The sequence below is a fragment of the Haematobia irritans genome, chromosome 4, assembly GCF_050003625.1.
Source record: "Haematobia irritans isolate KBUSLIRL chromosome 4, ASM5000362v1, whole genome shotgun sequence".
In the NCBI taxonomy this organism is placed as follows: domain Eukaryota; kingdom Metazoa; phylum Arthropoda; class Insecta; order Diptera; family Muscidae; genus Haematobia; species Haematobia irritans.
In genome coordinates, this window is record NC_134400.1 from 93,750,312 (window position 1) to 93,765,040 (window position 14,729).

Consider the following 14,729-nt stretch of genomic DNA (forward strand, 5'->3'; position numbering starts at 1 on the left):
GGTATTTTGGGTGCATAAATAAGTGTGCCGAATATGGTTTGCATGGTTTGGTATAGCCCCCATATAGACCGATTTCCCGATTTGATTTCTTGGGCATCTAGACACCACAATTTTTATCCTATTTTTCTGAAATTCAAAATATAGAGGTATCTTGGGTCCTTAAGTAAGTGGACCGAATATGGTGTGTATCGGTCCATATTTTGGTATAGGCCCCATATAGCCCGATCTCCCGATTTGATTTCTTGGACTTCTAGACAACGTAATTTTTATCCGATTTTCCTGTAATTCAAAATATAGAGGTATCTTGGGTCCATAAATAAGTGTGTCGACTATGACATGTATCGGTCTATGGTTTCGTATAGGCATAAATAAGTGTGTAGAATATGGTCCACATTTTGATAGAGCCCCCATATAGCCCTATCTCCTGATTTGACTTCTTGGGCTTCTTGGCACCGCAATTTTAGTCAGATTTGCCTGAAATTCAAAATTTTGGTAGTCTAGGTCCGTAAATAGATGTACAGCGTGGATCGGACCATGCTTTTGGTATAGGTCCCATGTAATACATGCCTCTCGATTTCCATGTGTTGGTATATATGTGTGCTTAGCAGAGTATCTCTCATCAAATCCACTATATATGTGTGCTTAGCAGAGTATCTCTCATCAAATCCACTTGAAATTCTATATGTTTTCCACTAACCTGACGAAGAGTTTTCAAAGGAAACAATTATATTATTTAATTCCTGGTAGTGGGTATTTAAGATTCGGCCCGATGGCACTTAAGTACGTACACAGAAAAAAATTCACGAAAAATTTTCCAATTAAAATTTTAATTGAGTTTGAAAAAATATTCAATTAAAAATTTAATTGAATCAACAAATTTTTTAATTGAAACAAAAATCAATCACAACAATTAATAGTATCAATAATTTTTTATTTGGATCAAGTAATTTTTTAATTGAGCTTCAATTAATTTTTTAATTAATACTATCATTTCTGTGATTGAAGACATTTCAATTAAAAAATTAATTGGATCAATTAATTTCGTGATTGAATAAGAATTTTTTTTTGTGTGCATATACATGTTTGTTTGTCAAACAAGCAAACATATATACCAGCATAGAAATCGGGGGACTTAACACATGGGAGCTATAAAAAACATTTACCGATCCACAACATATTTGCTATACTTATTTACGGACCGAAAATACCTCTAAATTTTAAATTCTCGGCAACTCGCATAAAAATTAGGATGTCTACACACTTAACAGGTCAAATCTGGATATCGGTCTATATGAGGTAAATACGACAACATGAACCGATACACACCATATTCGGCGTACCTTTGCGTAGAACCAAAATAACTCCAGATTTTCAATTTCTGGTAAATCGGATAAAAATTGCGGTGTCTAGAAACCATATTCAGCACACTTATTTATGAACTCAAAATACCTCTCGATTTTGAATTTAAGACAGATCGGATAAAAGTTCGGATGTCTAGAAGCTCCAGAAATCAAATCAGGAGATAGGGCTGTATGGAGGCTAAACTAAACCTTGGACCGACGCACACCATATTCGGCATACCTCTAGATTTTTAATTTCAGGTAAATCGAACACACCTATTTGTGGTCCTAAAATACCTCTAGATTTCCCATTTGAGGCAATTCAAATATTTTCTATTTTTTCTAGAAGTCCAAGAAGTAAAATCCGGCGTTCGGTCTATATGGGGGCCATATCAAAATATGGATCGATACACACAATTTTCGACACACCTACTTGTGGTCCTAAAATACATCTAAATTTCCAATTTCAGACAAATCGGATAAAAACTACGGTTTCTAGACGCCCATGAAGTAAAATCGGGATGTCGGTCTATATGGGGGCTATACCAAAACATGAACCGATACACACCATTTTCGACACACCTATTTGCGGTCCTCAAATACCTCTACATTTCTAATTTCAGACAAATTGGATAAAAACCACGGTTTCTAGAAGCCCAAGAAGCAAAATCTGGAGATCGGTCTATATGGGGGCTATACCAAACCATGGACCGACACACACCATTTTCGACACACTTATTTATGGTCCTAAAATACCTCTATATTTCCAATTTCAGACAAATCGGATAAAAACTACGGTTTCTAGAAGCCCAAATCAGTAGATCGGTCTATATGGGGACTATACCAAAATATGGACCGATACACAATATTTTCGACAACCCTACTTGTGCTCCTAAAATGCCTCTAGATTTCAGACAAATCAGATAAAAACTACGGTTTCTATAAGCCCAAACCCGCAAATCGGGAGATCGGTTTATATGGAGACTATATTAAAACCTGGACCGATATTGCCCATCTTCGAACTTGACCTGCCTGCAGACAAAAGAGTTTGTGTAAAATTTCAGCACGATAGCTTAATTATTGAAGACTGTAGCGTGAATACAACAGCCATACAGGCACACGGACAAAAATACTGTTTTTCCTATGTTTGGGTGTAAAAATTATAAGTTTGAAACTTGAAATTTTTAACACAATATATTTAAGTGCAAGCATATAATGTTCATAAACTAGCATAACATGTTTGGGACATATATGTTAATATGTTAGAACATATTATGTTTGGGACATAAAATGTTTGTAAATATAATGTGCTTAGATGAAAACATATATTAATTTGGAAATAACCTAGAAATAGAGACCTATAGAGTATGCTGCAAATAAAATAATGGAAGTAACCAATTGGCGCCTTAAAAATATATTCACACAAACAAAATTTTTTAACTACAAGTATATGCCCTAAGTTCAAACATAATATATAACAATATAACAATATAATATAACAATACAAACAATATTTTGTTTGGACCAATCCTGAAAATATATATGCTTGAAGCAAAATGTGTTTGGGGTATATGTTACAGAAGCGATTTTTTTTGAGGGTGCAGACTATAGGTGTGCGCGTGACTGAAATTTCACTCACACTCACGAAGCAAAATGGATTTTGTTCACGACTCACGTGATTCACTCGTGAATACCGCGTGTCACGAGAATTTCGTGTCACACCTCTAGTGCAGACAGACGATTATATCGTCTTAGAATTCCTCCCTGTTCAAGAATACACATATATACTTTAACATATATAGTCGGAAATCGATATTTCGATGTGTTACAAACGGAATGCCAAACTTATTATACCCCCATCACCATTCTATGGTGGTGGGTATAAAACCAATGCCTTAATTTTACGCAACGTAAAATTGCGCAATATTAAAGCATAAATAAAGATGTTTGATTGAAAAGTTTGATTTGAACATAGAGGAAAAAATGTTTTGGGATATGTAGAAAACTATTTACCCCAATCCATTCGTATGTAAATTTAGACAAAAGACATTATTTTGATTGTTTGTTTGTTAGCCTGTTGTTTATTTTTATTGCCGAGAGAAATGCAAAACAAAAGGCCAAAAACAAACAATGTGACAGAGAACCAAACCGAGTTTTCACTTTTGCGGGTAGGTCACATATTAAATGCATGTAATGTTCAAAACGTCCCCTTCCCTTTTTTATAAGGAATGAAACACAAAATTTTCGGCCGACAATATAACCAGACCTTTGCCACCCTCAGACCACAAAAGGAAAATATATTGAAAACCATTTTTAAAAATGTTAGACCAAATACAGCCGATACAAAGGGGGCAGACGTACGACAACCACAAAAAAAGACAACCAAACATTGCCCAAAAAGGATAACAAACTGTGAACTCTTGTATGTCTGCTCATAGGAATTTTTTTCGAAACAAAAAGGACAGACAATAAACAATTTGTATATTTTTCTATTTGAGGTTTGAATACACAACAAAAACTGAATTCAGGAGCGATCTAATGGCTCTCAAGGGATATGTGTGAGCATTTAGTAACAAAAAAGTGGCATATAGCCAACTCTACGATATATTTAAGGCGAATGTAGGATTTATCATCAAAAAACTATTTTCCAGTTAATGAGGTCTTTTATTCATCTATTTATCTCCATTTTCGATAATCTGATTAGACTTCAACTGCACGCACACAAAATAATTATTTTGGGCTAAATGGAGGTTATACTTGAGTATGAAACCATACACGCTACAGGTCGCACATTTATTCGTTGGCTCAAAACTACACTCTATTTCAAATTTTAGACAACTCAGATGGAAATTGAGGCATGGAAACTCGTAAAGAAAACAAATTAGGATATCGGATTATAAGGGGGCTATATCAACACATCAACGAGTAGATAACCACATGTAATCAATACCTAACTACCCGCAGCAGAGAACAGCTGCGATCTACTGCAACCGACCAGTGTATTTACACGGACGAAAAATACTTTTTTCATATGTTTGGGTGTAAAAATTATATGTTTGGAACTCAAAATTTTTAACACAATATTTTTAAGTACAAGCGTATAATGTTCATAAACTAGCATAACATGTTTGGGACATATATGTTAATATGTTAGAACATATTATGTTTGTAAATATAATATGCTTAGATGCAAACATATATTAATTTGGAAATAACCTATAAATATATATGTGTTCAGAAATAGAGACCTACAGAGTATGCTGCAAGTAACATAATGGAAGTAACCAACTGGCGCCTTAAAAATATACCCACAAAAAGAAAATTTCATTAAAATTTTTTACTACCAATGCAAACAATATTTTGTTTGGACCAATCCTGAATTTATATATGCTTGAAGAAAAATGTGCTTGAAGCAAAATGTGTTTGAAGCAAAATGTGTTTGAAGCAAAATGTGTATATGTTAGGTTAGGTTAAAGTGGCGGCCCGATTAAGATTCAGGCTCACTTAGACTATTCAGTCCATCGTGATACCACATTAACCAAAAGTACCTATTTCATTCTTCTGGTTTTAACCGCTGAACCATCTCGATTATTTTCTTCTGTTGAACCAACCAGATTGTTCCAAAAACATTAGCGGATTGCTTAAGTTAACGCCAGTAATCTAAAGCTATATGCTCCTAAAATTTGCTTACGCCTTACACAAAATGCAGGACACTCACACAAGAGGTGTTTAATTGATTCCTTTTACTCCGCATTATGACAGCTCATACAATAGTCATTATACTTCGCGCCAATAGCCAATAGTAAGGCAGCGTCCCGTTATAGCAGATATCAGGAGTGATATCTGACGTCTCGATATGACTCTAGCATATCTAGTGTGCGGTTTAAGTTCAAATTGGGCCATATTTGCTTGGCGTCGTTATAACCCTTGCAATTCTCCCATCGAACATTTAGCCAGAGGCATACCAACAGATTCTAGTAGTTACTAGCCTTGCTAGCTCATCTGCTTCGCAGTTCCCCGGTATGTTCCTATGGCCAGGCACCCATATTAGGTGAATATTGTGCTGCTCAGCCATCTCATTGAGAGATTTGAGGCAGTCGATGGCAGTTTTCGAGTTAAGGAACACAGAGTCCAAGGATTTTATTGCAGGTTGACTGTCTGATATATATTAATGCCAACTTTGGAACATTACTTCTCAGCCAATTCGCCACCTCTCTTATTGCTAATATTTCAGCCTGAAAAACACTACAGTGATTAGGTAATCTTTTCGCTATTCGAAGTTCCAGGTCTTTAGAATATTCTCCGAAACCCACTTGTCCATCCAATTTGGAGCCATCAGTATAGAAATCTATATATCGTTTATTCCCCGGGGCCTGTGTGCACCACGCCTCAGTGTTGGGTAATAGAGTTTCAAACTTTTTGTCGAAAAGTTGTGTCGTCAAAGTATAATCCACAACGTTAGGCACATCTGGCATTATTTTGAGGACCGAACTGTGACCGTAACTTTTTTCCGACCACAGCGGTAGCTCGCGCAACCACACAGCCGTTGTTGCAGTTGACTGCTTGGCCAAAATGTCTAAAGGCAATAGATGCAGCATGACATTGAGGGAATTTTTTCCTGTCTTGCTGAATGCGCCTGAGATACACAAGCACGCCATACGCTGAACTTTGTCTAAATTTGTCGGCTGGTGAAGTGCCGGCCACCAGACTACAACACCATATAGCATTATAGGTCTAACCAGTGCCGTGTATAGCCAATGCACAATTTTTTGTTTTAGTCCCCACTTTTTCCCTATTGCCTTTTTGCACGAGTACAAAGATACCGTTGCTTTCCTCGCCCTTTCTTCAATATTAAGCTTAAAGTTCAGCTTCCTGTCCAAAATAACGTATATGTATATGTTACAGAAGCGACTTTGAGGGTGTAGTAAACACCAATATTTGCAATCTTAAAGCACCAATTTTTATACCCTCCACCATAGGATGGGGGTATATTAACTTTGTCGTTTGTAACCAGGGATCCGGAGCGGAGCGTGGAGCGGAGCGGAGCAAGCCCTTTTTTTGCCGGAGCGGGAGCGGAGCGGGAGCGGCATTTCTAAAATCCGGAGCGGAGCGGGAGCGGAGCGGTTTCCAAATGAAAAACCGCTCCGCTCCGAATAAAATATTACTTGAATGAAATGTGTAACTTTGAAATTACTTAGTACTTAGCGTAGTGTGAGTAAACGTTTAAAATGTACGATATGTATTTTTCTACGTACGTACATTGGGGAAAACACAAAGTGTTTTTTTAGTAATTGTTTTCAAAAACGGCAAATGTCAAAATATATCTCTAGTATGTGTTGTAAAAGTAACAACAGTACTTTCGATCAATTTCATCCCTTATTACTACAAAGATGTTTGTAATGAACGCCAAATAAATGCAATTAAACGATCTTATTATACCCTCCATCATAGGATGGGGGTATATTAACTTTGTCATTCCGTTTGTAACACATCGAAATATTGCTGTAAGACCCCATAAAGTATATATATTCTGGGTCGTGGTGAAATTCTGAGTCGATCTAAGCATGTCCGTCCGTCCGTCCGTCCGTCCGTCCGTCTGTTGAAATCACGCTAACTTCCGAACGAAACAAGCTATCGACTTGAAACTTGGCACAAGTAGTTGTTATCGATGTAGGTCGGATGGTATTGAAAATGGGCCATATCGGTCCACTTTTACGTATAGCCCCCATATAAAGGGACCCTCAGATTTGGCTTGTGGAGCCTCAACAGAAGCATATTTCATCCGATCCGGCTGAAATTTGGTATATGGTGTTGGTATATGGTCTCTAACAACCATGCAAAAATTGGTCCACATCGGTTCATAATTATATATAGCCCCCATATAAACCGATCCCCAGATTTGGCTTGCGGAGCCTAAAAGAGAAGCAAATTTCATCCGATCCGGCTGAAATTTGGTACATGGTGTTGGTATATGGTCTCTAACAACCGTGCAAAAATTGGTCCATATCGGTCCTTAATTATATATAGCCCCCATATAAACCGATCCCCAGATTTGGCTTATGGAGCCTCTAAAAGAAGCAAATTTCATCCGATCCGGCTGAAATTTGGTACATGATGTTGGTATATGGTCTCTAACAACCATGCAGAAATTGGTCCACATCGGTCCATAATTATATATAGCCCCCATATAAACCGATCCCCAGATTTGGCTTGCGGAGCCTCAAAGAGAAGCAAATTTCATCCGATCCGGCTGAAATTTGGTACATGATGTTGGTATATGGTCTCTAACAATCATGCAGAAATTGGTCCACATCGGTCCATAATTATATATAGACCCCATATAAACCGATCTCCAGATTTGGCTTGCGAAGCCTCAAAGAGAAGCAAATTGCATCCGATCCGGCTGAAATTTGGTACATGATATTGGTATATGGTCTCTAACAACCGTGCAAAAATTGGTTCACATCGGTCCATAATTATATATAGCGCCCATATAAACCTATCACCAGATTTGGGTTGCGGAGCCTCAAAGAGAAGCAAATTTCATCCGATCCGCCTGAAATTTGGTACATGATATTGGTATATGGTCTCTAACAACCATGCAAAAATTGGTCCACATCGGTTCATAATTATATATAGCCCCCATATAAACCGATCCCCAGATTTGGCTTGCGAAGTCTCCAAGAGAAGCAAATTTCATCCAATCCGGTTGTAATTTGGAACATGGTGCTAGTATATGATCTTTAACAACCGTGGCAGAATTGGTCCATATCGGTCCATAATTATATATAGCCCCCATATAAAACGTTCTCCAGATTTGACATCCGGAGCCTCTTGGAGCAGCAAAATTCATCCGATCCGGTTCAAATTAGGAACGTGGTGTTAGTATATGGTCGCTAACAACCATACCAAAATTGGTCCAATCACACAAAAATTGGTCCATATCGGTTCATAATCATGGTTGCCACTAGAGCCAAAAATAATCTACCAAAATTTTATTTCTAGAGAAAATTTTGTCAAAATTTTATTTCTAGAGAAAGTTTTGTTAAAATTTTATTCGGTTCATAATAAAATTTTCATCATTGTCAAAATTTTATTTATATAGAAAATTTTGTCAAAATTTTATTTCTATAGAAGATTTTGTTCAAATTTTATTCGGTTCATAATCATGGTTGCCACTCGAGCCAAAAATAATCTACCAAGATTTTATTTCTATAGAAAATTTTGTCTAAAGTTTATTTCTATAGAAAATTTTGTTAAAATTTTATTTCTGTAGAAAATGTTGTCAAAATTTTCTTTCTATAGAAAATTTTGTCAAAACTTTTATTTCTATAGAAAATTTTGTGAAAATTTTATTTCTGTAGAAAATTTTGTCAAAATTTTATGTCTACTTTGTCAAACTGAATTATATACGTATTGGATCGATCTTTTTTTATTTAATATATACCACGTATGGACTTACATCAATTTAGAAGATGGTGTTAGGAAGTTTTAAGATACCTTGCCATCGGCAAGCGTTACCGCAACTTAAGTAATTCGATTCTGGATGGCAGTGTTTAGAAGAAGTTTCTACGCAATCCATGATGGAGGGTACATAAGCTTCGGCCTGGCCGAACTTACGGCCGTATATACTTGTTTATATTTAATTGTTTAGTTTTCTACACTGAAAAAAATATTGTCGTGAAGTCAAAGATTTCATGTCCTTAGAATAAGAATACAAATTTTGCTTAACATGGAAGACGCATTTCTCTAAAATAAAGTTTTTTTCCTTGTCCAAAAGGCAATAAACTTTTGAATGAAGTTGTAATGTCCTTATAATTAAGTGATTTTACTTAAAAATGTGTATCATAACATGAAAGATAAAATTTTTGAGGTAAGGTCAACGTGACTTTAATAATTAAGAAAAATTCTTTAAAACTAATAAAATTGTCTTTAAATTTGTTTCCTTTTTGCATCTTGCCTACAAAGCAAAAAATCGTTAAAAAATAAGACAAGTTTTTCAACACTTTATATTAAAGACGCTTGTTACTTGAAACATAGCATAATTTCTACTGGAAGTCGAGTCTTAATATGGAAAATAAAATTATCGTTAACTCGTTTTTAAAGGATTTTGATAACAACTGACGAAAAAATCTAAAAAAATTAAAAATTAGCATTTGCTTCCTAGAAGCAAGTACATAACCCCCAAATTTAAAAGAGAATTGCGTCTTTAAAGTATCCTTACTTGTATTCTCCGCTTCTTTGGCTCGGAATTAATACCCAAACTGTTAAAGTAAAGACAAAATCTTTGGAACCGGGCATGCGTTTTTTCAGTGTAAGGACATTCATATTTGCTTTACTATTGTACTATACCCTAGCATTCTCTTATTTCTGATATTAGTTCTCGAAAATTTAATTAAAATTATGGATAGTTTCAATTTTGGTTGAAAAATGTGCGCATATACATTTATTTTAATTTTTTCTCACATTGAAAACTAATGACTTGATTTTATTATTGCATGTTATCTACTTTTTTGAGAACGAACATTTCTTAAAAACGCTGTTCGAAAATGTATTTTTACAATAAAGGGGAAAAAAGCGAAATTAGGTAACACTAGATCTGAGTAAGAATATTCGTAGGTATACCACGGACTGATTTCGATGGAAGTTGTTGCAAACATACACTGAAAAAAAGCATACTCGGTTCCAAAGAGTTTGTCTTTACTTTAAAAAATTTGGTATTGATTCCGAGCCAAAGAAGCGGAGAATACAAGCAAGGACACTTTTAAAACACAATTCTCTTTTAAATTTAGGTTTTGTGTACTTGCTTCTAGGAAGCAAATTTTAATTTTTCGCTTTCTCAGCTTTTTTTCTTCATATGCTATCAAAGTCCTTTAAAAACGAGTTAACGGCAACTTTATTTTCCAAATTAGGACTCGACTTCCAGTAGAAATTATGCTATGTTTGAAGTAAAAAACTTCTTTAAAATAAAGTTTTGAAAAACATGTCCTATATTTGAACGATTTTTTGCTTTGTAGTCAATATGCAAAAAGACAACAAATTTAAAGACAATTTCATTAAATTTTAAGAATTTTTCTGAATTATTAAAGTCAAATTGACCTTAGCCTATAAATTTTTTGTTTCATGTTAAGATACCCATTTTTAAGTCAAATCATCAAATATTACAAAACCTTTTCTCTACGTCTGTTGCAAAACAAAAAAAAACAAGTATATACGGCCGTAAGTTCGGCCAGGCCGAAGCTTATGTACCCTCCATCATGGATTGCGTAGAAACTTCTTCTAAACACTGCCATCCAGAATCGAATTACTTAAGTTGCGGTAACGCTTGCCGATGGCAAGGTATCTTAAAACTTCCTAACACCATCTTCTAAATTGATGTAAGTCCATACGTGGTATATATTAAATAAAAAAAGATCGATCCAATACGTATATAATTCAGTTTGACAAAGTAGACATAAAATTTTGACAAAATTTTCTACAGAAATAAAATTTTCACAAAATTTTCTATAGAAATAAAAGTTTTGACAAAATTTTCTATAGAAAGAAAATTTTGACAACATTTTCTACAGAAATAAAATTTTAACAAAATTTTCTATAGAAATAAACTTTAGACAAAATTTTCTATAGAAATAAAATCTTGGTAGATTATTTTTGGCTCGAGTGGCAACCATGATTATGAACCGAATAAAATTTGAACAAAATCTTCTATAGAAATAAAATTTTGACAAAATTTTCTATATAAATAAAATTTTGACAATGATGAAAATTTTATTATGAACCGAATAAAATTTTAACAAAACTTTCTCTAGAAATAAAATTTTGACAAAATTTTCTCTAGAAATAAAATTTTGGTAGATTATTTTTGGCTCTAGTGGCAACCATGATTATGAACCGATATGGACCAATTTTTGTGTGATTGGACCAATTTTGGTATGGTTGTTAGCGACCATATACTAACACCACGTTCCTAATTTGAACCGGATCGGATGAATTTTGCTGCTCCAAGAGGCTCCGGATGTCAAATCTGGAGAACGTTTTATATGGGGGCTATATATAATTATGGACCGATATGGACCAATTCTGCCACGGTTGTTAAAGATCATATACTAGCACCATGTTCCAAATTACAACCGGATTGGATGAAATTTGCTTCTCTTGGAGACTTCGCAAGCCAAATCTGGGGATCGGTTTATATGGGGGCTATATATAATTATGAACCGATGTGGACCAATTTTTGCATGGTTGTTAGAGACCATATACCAATATCATGTACCAAATTTCAGGCGGATCGGATGAAATTTGCTTCTCTTTGAGGCTCCGCAACCCAAATCTGGTGATAGGTTTATATGGGCGCTATATATAATTATGGACCGATGTGAACCAATTTTTGCACGGTTGTTAGAGACCATATACCAATATCATGTACCAAATTTCAGCCGGATCGGATGCAATTTGCTTCTCTTTGAGGCTTCGCAAGCCAAATCTGGAGATCGGTTTATATGGGGTCTATATATAATTATGGACCGATGTGGACCAATTTCTGCATGATTGTTAGAGACCATATACCAACATCATGTACCAAATTTCAGCCGGATCGGATGAAATTTGCTTCTCTTTGAGGCTCCGCAAGCCAAATCTGGGGATCGGTTTATATGGGGGCTATATATAATTATGGACCGATGTGGACCAATTTCTGCATGGTTGTTAGAGACCATATACCAACATCATGTACCAAATTTCAGCCGGATCGGATGAAATTTGCTTCTTTTAGAGGCTCCATAAGCCAAATCTGGGGATCGGTTTATATGGGGGCTATATATAATTAAGGACCGATATGGACCAATTTTTGCACGGTTGTTAGAGACCATATACCAACACCATGTACCAAATTTCAGCCGGATCGGATGAAATTTGCTTCTCTTTTAGGCTCCGCAAGCCAAATCTGGGGATCGGTTTATATGGGGGCTATATATAATTATGAACCGATGTGGACCAATTTTTGCATGGTTGTTAGAGACCATATACCAACACCATATACCAAATTTCAGCCGGATCGGATGAAATATGCTTCTGTTGAGGCTCCACAAGCCAAATCTGAGGGTCCCTTTATATGGGGGCTATACGTAAAAGTGGACCGATATGGCCCATTTTCAATACCATCCGACCTACATCGATAACAACTACTTGTGCCAAGTTTCAAGTCGATAGCTTGTTTCGTTCGGAAGTTAGCGTGATTTCAACAGACGGACGGACGGACGGACGGACGGACGGACGGACGGACGGACGGACGGACGGACGGACATGCTTAGATCGACTCAGAATTTCACCACGACCCAGAATATATATACTTTATGGGGTCTTACAGCAATATTTCGATGTGTTACAAACGGAATGACAAAGTTAATATACCCCCATCCTATGATGGAGGGTATAAAAAACTTTCGGAGAGTAGTTACTTCTACTCTGTGTATAGACTTTCAATTCCAATCAGCGTTGCCGTTTTGGTCCGATCGGACCAAAATTGGTCCAAAAGATTTCTAATTTTTAAATTTGGTCCATTTTGGTCCATTTTCATAAATTTGGTTTCTATCACATATTAAATAGTAGATGGTGCACCGCAAAGAATATTGTCGGGAGGCCAAATATTTCACATGCTTAAAATACGAATACGAATTTTGCTTAGAATAGAAGACGTATTTCTCTGATATAAAGTTTTTTCCTTGTCTAAAAGTCTCTAAACTTTTCAATGAAGTCAGTTTGTCCTTATAGCTAAGTGATTCTACATAAAAATGTGTATCCTAACATGAATGAAAATTTCGTTTTAATGAAGTCAAAATGGATTTAATATTTCTGAAAAAATCTTCAAAATTAATAAAATGTTTCAACACATTGTTTTAAAGTCATTATACCCTAAACCACAGAGTGGTTAGGGTATAATAAATTTGATCTGCCAAAAAATGTGCCTACCAGAAATATTGATTTTAGACCCCATAAAATATATACCGATCGACTCAGAATCACCTCCTGAGTCGATCTAGCGCTTGGTGTCCGTCCGTCCGTCCGTCCGTCTGTCCATGTATTTGTTGTTCACAGGATTCCGGTGGCAATTATTAACCGATTTTGATGAAATTTGGTACAGGGAGTTTTTGGGCACAACGACGAACGCTATTGAATTTGGAAGTAATCGGATCAAATTTAAATATAGCTCCCATATATATGTATCGCCCGATTTCGACAAATGGGGTCACGCTGTGCTTTTTTTCAAACGGATCGTCAAATTTGGCAAAAGGTAATCTTTTTCATCGCCCTTCCACGATGAAACCACGCAAAAATTGGTCCACATCGGCCCATAATTATATATAGCCCCTATATAAACCGATCCCCAGATTTGACTTCCGGAGACTCTTAGATGAGCAAAAGTTATCCGATCCGATTGAAATTTGGTACGTGGTGTTAGTATATGGTCTCTAACAACCATGCCAAAATTGGTCCATATCGGTCCATAATTATATGTAGCCCCCATATAAGCCGATCCCCAGATTGGACCTCCGGAGCCTCTTAGAGGAGCAAAATTCATCCGATCCGGTTGAAATTTGGTACGTGGTGTTAGTTTATGGTCTCTAACAACCATGCCAGAATTGGTCCATATCGGTCCATATCGGTCCATAATTATATATAGCCCCCATATAAATCCATCCCCAGATTTGTCGTCCGGAGCCTCTTGGAGGAGCAAAATTCATCCGATCCGGTTGAAATTTGCAACGTGGTGTTAGTATAAGGCCGCTAATAACCATGCCAAAATTGGTCCATATCGGTCTATAGTTATATACAGCCGATCCCCGATCACACAAAAATTGGTCCATATCGGTTCGTAATCATGGTTGCCACTCGAGCCAAAAATAATCTACTAAAATTTTATTTCAATAGAAAAATTTTTCAAAATTTTATTTCTATAGAAAATTTTGTCAAAATTTTATTTCTATAGAAAATTTTGTCTAAATTTTATTTCTATAGAAAATTTTGTCAATATTTTATTTCTATAGAAAATTTTGTCAAAACTTTGTTTCTATAGAAAATTTTGTCAAAATTTTATTTCTATAGAAAATTTTGTTAAAATTTTATCCGGCTCATAATCATGGTTGCCACTCGAGCCAAAAATAATCTACCAAAATTTTATTTCTATAGAAAGTTTTGTCAAAATTTTATTTCTATAGATTTTTTTTTAAATTTTATTTCTATAGAATTTTTTTTTTATATTTTATTTCTATAGAAAATTTTGTCAAAATTTTATTTCTACAGAAAATTTTGTCAAAATTTTATTTCTATTGAAAATTTTTTCCAAATTTTATTTCTATAGAAAGTTTAAACTTAATTATATACGTATTTAAT